The sequence below is a fragment of the Cupressus sempervirens genome, chromosome 10 (genome assembly GCF_028749045.1).
Source record: "Cupressus sempervirens isolate cs-2001-9-10 chromosome 10, ASM2874904v1, whole genome shotgun sequence".
Taxonomy (NCBI): Eukaryota; Viridiplantae; Streptophyta; class Pinopsida; order Cupressales; family Cupressaceae; genus Cupressus; species Cupressus sempervirens.
The window spans coordinates 378385292-378393206 of NC_143127.1; positions in this window are offsets into that span (position 1 = coordinate 378385292).

The following is a 7915-nucleotide window of genomic DNA, read 5'->3' on the forward strand; positions in this document are numbered from 1 at the left end:
TTGTGACATGTTTTGACTCGACCATTTTGGAGTCTTCGATCAGTATTACTTTGAGATACTTTTTGGTTGCTTGTTGAGAACCAATGGATATAGTGATTATCAGTGATACCTTCAGTTGCCAATAGAGAACTGTTGTGGTCATGATTATCAATGGATGCTTTTCAGTTGGTCATGGAGATTTTATGCTCTTATTGTGGATTATCTTTTGGTATTTTTCTAGTCGCTTGTATGGGACTGTGGTGATTTTTTGATTTATGATTCCATGAGCTTAGGGTAGGTTATCTACTTGTAGTGTCGGGGAGTGGCTTGCAATGGGGGCTGAGTCCCTAAGTGGCTGCTAGGGTAACTCATTGTAAGTTGTTTAATAAGTGAAAACATTACACCTAATACTGATTTAAGTGAATCTAATAAGATAATTTTTTGTTCTTGCCCATGCCTCGAGTGCTAGTACAGACTAGGATGGGAGTAGAGAGAACGCTTGGTTGCGACCTTTCATTTCCTAGTATGCCTCCTCAATATGAGAGGATACTAGTGGCTACATAGGGATCACTAGGGGGCTGAGGTCTATTGAGAGACTACCAGGGTAACTCTAGCGTGATTCATGCGATGACACTTTCCCGCTTACATAGTAGGTTTCCTACATGTCTTTGTGTGCCTCTGGGATTAGATGTCGGTTTGTGTTGGAACCTTTGAGTTAGTATACTTTTAGGATTCTTGGACTTAGAGAGTATTTGTGCTATGTGATTGATAGGCTGTTTGGGACTTGAGATTATCTCCTCAGCGCAGTGGGAGTGGACCATTTAGGTTCCACGTGATTGGGTGGTAGTGCTTTTTCACTCTTACCATTTGAGATCCGTCTAAGACACCGTGGCTAATGCATTCTTTGTTGGCACCTAGCTTCATTCTGCTCATGGATTATGATGATGGACACATATCATTATATTGATGATTAGCATATGATAGATGATGTTGTTTACTTATCTTATGCTTTATTTTGCATGATTAGATTTCTTATGCATATGTTGTAGCATGTTAGATTTCTTTCTACATATGATGTAGTATGTTTTAGGAGTGACATTCCTACTATGATAATACCGATGATCTCTTTGGTGATTTGGAATGTTACACACAGAAGTATTGCTAGGGCCCATGATGGTCTAATGATGCTATTTACAATTGGGAGGAACCGTGCACTTAGATAATCATGTGTCATGATTTATGGTTATCTTTTACGATGGATGTTTATATCCTCTATGATGATGTATCATGTATGGAATATGGTTTCATTTACTTTATTGCACTTGCATCATGGGTTAGAATAGGATGATGTACTTTATTCTTTTATATCTTTCATACCCTGTGATGTGTACAATGGATGATTGAGCATTCTGAAATGTAATTTACTAAGGGACATTTGGAACCAAAGTATATTGTTTTAAAGAGCGTTGGACTTATCATTATTATTTCATGAAGATGTGATGTTAGATGGAATCATTAATAGGTAAATCAACGTTAAGGGATCCTTAAGGAATGTAACCTGTTATGTATGTTTATGTATACTTTCAGTTGAATGTTGTTATTTCTTGCGCTATTGAGTGTATGATGTAAATGGTTTAACTTCCATGTTTAAAAAAAAAAAAAAAGCTACCAAACTTAGTGAAACTTTAGGTTAATTCGTTTGGATCCCTTGGCGGGGAGTTACAACCCATAGACACTTTGTTGTAGTTCCATTCTCATTAAAGGCTCTTTTATAAATCAATTCTACTATTTTATAATTATTAGAGGTAAGAGCTATTTAGGGATTATGAAAATACATTTGGTTAAAATAATAAAATTTGCAAATTTGAGTAGTGTTACCATAGTCATCTTCAAAAGTCAAGAGTATGATGGTCCAAGATCAAAGATGAATAAATGGTAAAAATTAGTTAGTGTCTACATGTGATCTATGCTCAATTTGGGCATGAAAAACTAGTTACTCAAAATGGTTGAGAATGTTGAGAGCTCATATTCATATGCAAATGGAACAAGTGTTAAGTAGACACCTTTTTAAACTCTTTACTTTGCATGTATTTGTAAAAATAATAATACATATTTTCCATAGAATTCTTAGAGATGAAAAATTACTTAATTCAAGTATTGCTACATTTTAAATGAGTTTAGTAAAATAAAAAGATTGAAGTTGACTACGAAAATCACAAAACATACCATTTGTTAAATTTTAATACATACCTTGAATTAGGTTACACATTATAGTCTACTACAAAAAAATATTGACAATCAAGATGTAGCAATAAATTTATATTCTAAAAATTGATATGACTAAATCCTAAGAATGTGAATGTTTAGAATAAAATTACAAAAGTAAATACCATTTAATTTTTTTATTATTATAACTTAAAATTTTGTTATCTTGTTGAAAACAAGAATGGGTATGTAATACCTACAAGAACTATTCACTTGGTCATATCTAAAAGCAAAAATAGCTATAGTGCTATGGAGCACTATAGAGATTGATAAGATAAAACATGCTTGTACCTTATTAAAACCCCAAAATTATACTAATAGTAAAACTAAAGAGATAAGTCGAGTGGGGAAGAAATTCCAATGCAACGATAACAATGAATGCTAACAAATTAGTTGTTGATTTTTTCACACATAAGCCAATGTGTATTTTGTCAAAGTGTAACTTAAAGGGTTTCATTGACAATGAATACTAATAATAGAGTTGAATTGACCATCATTGATATATCATAGTAGTAGAATAAGGTACCTAGTGCACTTACTAAAGGAGATGTCTTTAAATAATTCTATCAATATATCTATTTCATTATTATTACTAAATTAGAGGGTTGATTTATTTAGTTAGCTAAACCTATTAGGATTAAATTGCAATCAACCATGTCAATCTTTGTATTATATATTCTCCTAATTCTATTTATAATTTACCCTTAAGGGATGAAACCATTTTGCAAATAGTGGTCAAAGGGCTCATGTAAATACAAATTTATATTTATCATTTCCACTTTAGGAAAAGGGTAAAATGCCTAGGCATTGTAAGGAAAATATGTCTCAACCATACTTTCACATACAATTACTATTTATAGTAAGTTTGCATCTAGACCCACATTATCCCTAAACTTTTCCCAAAGGTTTAGCTAGGCTAGATAAGCATTTGGGTAGGTTTTCAAGTTACAATATCATGCCTAGATTTGAAGATATTAAAGTTCTCATTCAAGTTATCAAAGAAATTGTATGAATTCAATTTTGAAGGCTTTAGAAGCTCTAAAATGGTTTGGAATTTTCTATAATTGATGTAACTAGTTATATCTTGATAGAGTATTTAATGAGTGTTCTAGCACTTTAAACGAATCATCAATCAAATTCCTAGTTCAAGATTTATGGCCTTTGGAAGTTTGGTCTCCCAAAATAGTATTTGTAAAAATGCGTTGAATAGATAAATGAGTTGAAAAGAGACTTAATATGTTGTAATGTGTTTGACCACATCATAGGGAACATTTTATCTAAGAAAATACAGGCACCACTTTATAAGTGTTTCTTACCCCATGGTTTTGTTCATTTGACTATTTCATATGAGTATTGTATCTTTTATATATTAGGTGCAGGAGATGGAGGGTATGTCTAAGATTTAGAGACATTTAGTTGCCTCTAGACATCTAGTATGTGATACTCTTGCGAGAAGATTACTTTTAAGGTATATAGTTGTATCATCTTAAATTGGAAGAACCTTAATTTAATGATGGTTTAGCACCCATTTAGTAGAATTTCATCATTCATTTGCATTCCTCTCCCTTTCTTCTTCTTTCTCCTAGGAAGAATCAGGGTAGGACCTAATAGATCCTCTTTAAAGCTCCTTTTTTCATGTCATGAAGCTTGAGGAAAGATCTAACCATCCAAGTCCTCTCTTTCATTTGTTCAATCACTCAAAATCTATTTTTCTGCACTATAATGGCTATATCTTAACTTCTCCACCCAATTTTTGGGATCCAAGATCTATTTTGGGACCTCAAGGGACTCCCAAAGGTTCTGAGCCTTGGTTGGAAGGGATGTAGTGCATCCATGATGGGCCTATTAGGACATAGTGCATTCTTTCCCATGCCTTATTTTGGGTCCTCTTCTTGGGTACCTTGTCTAGATTATTCCATGGTGTTAATGTTTGGGTGGGTTGGCCTATGAGAGAAACTTATTTTTGAGCCCTTTATAAACCCATCCATTTTCTCTATTTTATATCCACCATTCATATCACACGCTCAAAGTCTCAAGTTCTCAAGAACTCAAGAATTCAAGCCATTGAAGGATTTTATGCAAGATCTAGCATTTTTAATATTCAAGATCTCCCTTCATACATTTCAAGATCCTTTCTTGCATCTTCTACATTGACCCTCTCAAGATCTACATTTATTCCTAAAGTGGATTTCAAGAACATTCATTCCTAAAGGTTTTGGTTTCACTTTGATTTCCTTTCCTAGGGTTTTTGAAGTTAAGTCAAGGCTATTGCATTTACATACTTGATTACATTCTAGATTCAAGAGAATATTCATAGATTTACATTTCTTCATGTTAGATCTATCACTACTACTTGCTAGCATTTTTTTTCTATTCCTATTCAAGGTTGATTCCTAAACTGGGGTTTGACTAGGGGAAGCCCCTCCCCCCCCAACAATAAACAAAAACCTTTTATTTTGCAGGTTTTAAATATGGGAAAGGAGAGTAGGTTACAAATTTAGATATGCTTTTTGTCATTGTTATAACTACGCAACTAGAGTAGGGACTAGACACAATTTATCACAGACACACAACTCCCTATTTAAGGAAAAAGTTAACCTTACACAAAATTTGACCGTGATTAGGAGAAAGTCAAACTTGCTAGATCACTGAATGATTTCTAAGTTTTGAAGATCTCATAGTTTTCAACCTAAAACACATTAATAAATGGTTTTGGAGCTCATTTGATAGCCTAATTTTAGGTTTGTATCTTGGAAGGTGTATCATTTTCCCTTTTCCATTTCAATATGCTTTATCATTTCTTTATATTTTAGCTTTATATGTCATATCTACTTCCTTACAACACTCTTAAGGTGGAGGTGAGAGAGAAGTAAGTCCAAGTAATTCATCCTTTTGCATTAGGTTATGATTTGACACTTTCTTTTGTGTTAATAGAATCTATCTTAAAAGGTGGATTTTGGTTTTCCCCCTTCATAAGGTGTTAGGGTGGTTGATTCCACTTCCCACCTACACAATTGTAAATTTTTATTGATTTCTAAATAATATAATGGGCATCTTTTGTAGTGTGGATTTTTTCTCTTAAAAGGGATTTCTCCACATAAATCACTCTATTGTGGTATGGATGTTATTTATTTTATTTTTATTAAAATTATATAATTAATGTAAAGATCTAAAAAAAATTTAATTAGCCTCCTCTCAAGGTTAGTATTGGATGGTTTCTACTACCTTTATTTCCTTACCAGTGGTATAAAATATTGATCACCTTTGGTTTTAGTAGTAGTTTGTAGAATTTTTTGAACTAATCTAGATTTGAATGGGAGCTACTAAAAAGAATACTTTGTGATATTGTTGTTGAAATTTTCAAATGTTAAGTTCTTTAGGGATAATAGAGGTGGAGAACTCTTTGAAAATACTTTTTAAATGTGGAAGCTAAAGATGAAGGATTTGTTAATTAATTGAGATTTATGGGATGTAATTGATAAGAATGACATAATACATATAGATTTGGATAAGACATTAAATGTAATATTAGAGATCATAAAGCCAAGGGTATAATAAAATTGTGCATTGCAAACACTATTTTAATTAATTTACATGAATAGTCCTATACAAAGAAGCTTAGTGATACGTGTATCACCTAAGATTGTTAGTTTCAATGAATACCAAGATTAAACAAAGAATTCAAAATAAAAAGAACTAGATTAATACCTATGAAAATACCTTCACAATAACACTAAGAAGAAACCAAAGGAGATGCAAAAATTGTTCCTTCAAGTAGCTCTAATGTATAGAAGATTTGTTCAATATATGGAGGTATATGTGCTAAAGTGTGCTCAAGCTTCAAGTGATGGATTGTGATCAAGTGTGGAGGTGGATGAAGGATTCAACAATGGAGGTGTGGATGGATTTTTACATTATATTGGTATTTTGGTAGTTTTTAGGCTTCCAAAAAAAGTATTATAACTTTGAAATCAAAAGTGGATCATTTGTGAGAGGGAAAGGGTCTAATTTATAGGCCAAGGGGTAGTCGAATGGATGGTCAAGATGTGAGATGGAGGAATTGGTGAGGGAGGGCTAGGATGTCTTGAAAGGGAAGCACATGGATTGTGCTTGTTTGGAGCCAATCAAGAGGTGACACTTGTCACAAGGGGAGTGAGTGTAAGAGGATGGAGAAATGTGACCATTTTTGGGAATGTGATCAAGAGACAAGGGGAGTTATGAGGGATGGAGTGTGTAAGTGGGATGTAAGGGAGTGTAAGAGATGTGTACGGGATCATTTAAGGCTTATGGTTGGATAGTGAGATGATGTGATATGAGGGTGGAATTTTGTTTGGGTTAGGAAGTCTTAACCCATGCTTAAAGTTGTGAAAATGTTTAAGGAGTGATTAGGCTTTGTTTAAGGAATGAATTAGTAGGCAAGTGGGATGGTTAGAGAAATGAAAATGGGTGGGTTAATTTAGAAAAATGAAGGACTGGTATGGGTGAATGGGGTGGATTAGGATTGAGTTCTTGGTTAGGGATTTAAGTTCATGTTTGGGGAGTTATTTGATTTAATTAATTTATTAAATCAAATTGGGAAAATGAAATGAAATTTAATAGGTTAGTGAAATTATTCAATTTAATAGAGGAAAGGGGGTAATAAATAAACCAACCTATCAGTTGTCATTTGATTATTAATTGACTATAGTCAATTAATTAGATTAATTAAGGGGTGACATAAATTAATTAAATATTAAATACTTAATCAATAATGTCCTATATGATAACTAAATAAGATTACTAAAATGGTTTAATTAGATTTAGGTGTCTACATTTTTTCCCCTCTTTAACATAGTGTTGTGACAATACTATTTAGAAGTTTGAAGATAGATGACATGAAGAAGATTTTTAAGAAATAAAGTTATCTAAGTCTTGAGTAGAAAGATGGTAGATTGGATTGGGTGATGCCCCCTTGAGAAGGTAGAGAAGAAAGAAGATGATACTCGATGAATTCTTGAAATGTATGAGAGATCAGGGTGAGAAGGATGACTGAGGTTGGCTAATAAAAAGGTTAAATTGTGATCATAATGCAAAATTAATAGGGTTGGGAAAAAATGAGTCATCTGGGTGGGAGGACAGAGAAAAGGGGTGAATGGCAGGGCCTATAGATGAGTTAGGAAGGCTTTGAAAGGATTAGTTTATCTTATTTGGCTCTTAAGATCTTGCAATTTAGACCTCTGGTTAATAGTTCATGATGGCTACATAGGGACAACCAAAGAATCAAGCAGATGTGGTACTATGTGTAGGCTCAATAGGTGCCACATAGATTGGTAGGCTTGAAACCTTGCTTGGCCATTTTTTGGTTTTTCCATTGTAGAAATCTTTAGGTTTCAAAAATTTGTTCTCACAAACATGGGCTCAACAAGACTACACATGGGATCAACGGGATCACGATCTAGTGAAAAGGTTGAGATCAAGTGTCAAAATAGGTTAGTGATGATTTTTTGTGGAAAAGAGGTCTAGGAATGAACATTTTGATGGATGGTGAGATGGTCTATGAGAAAGAATTCCCAATGGTGGGAATGTTGTCCTACTAGTATAGGGTTTAGGACTAAAAAGTCAATACAGGACTATGGTTTGTGTTGACCTAGGGCTAGGGTTTGGAGGGAGTGTTCCTACACTTATGCAAGAT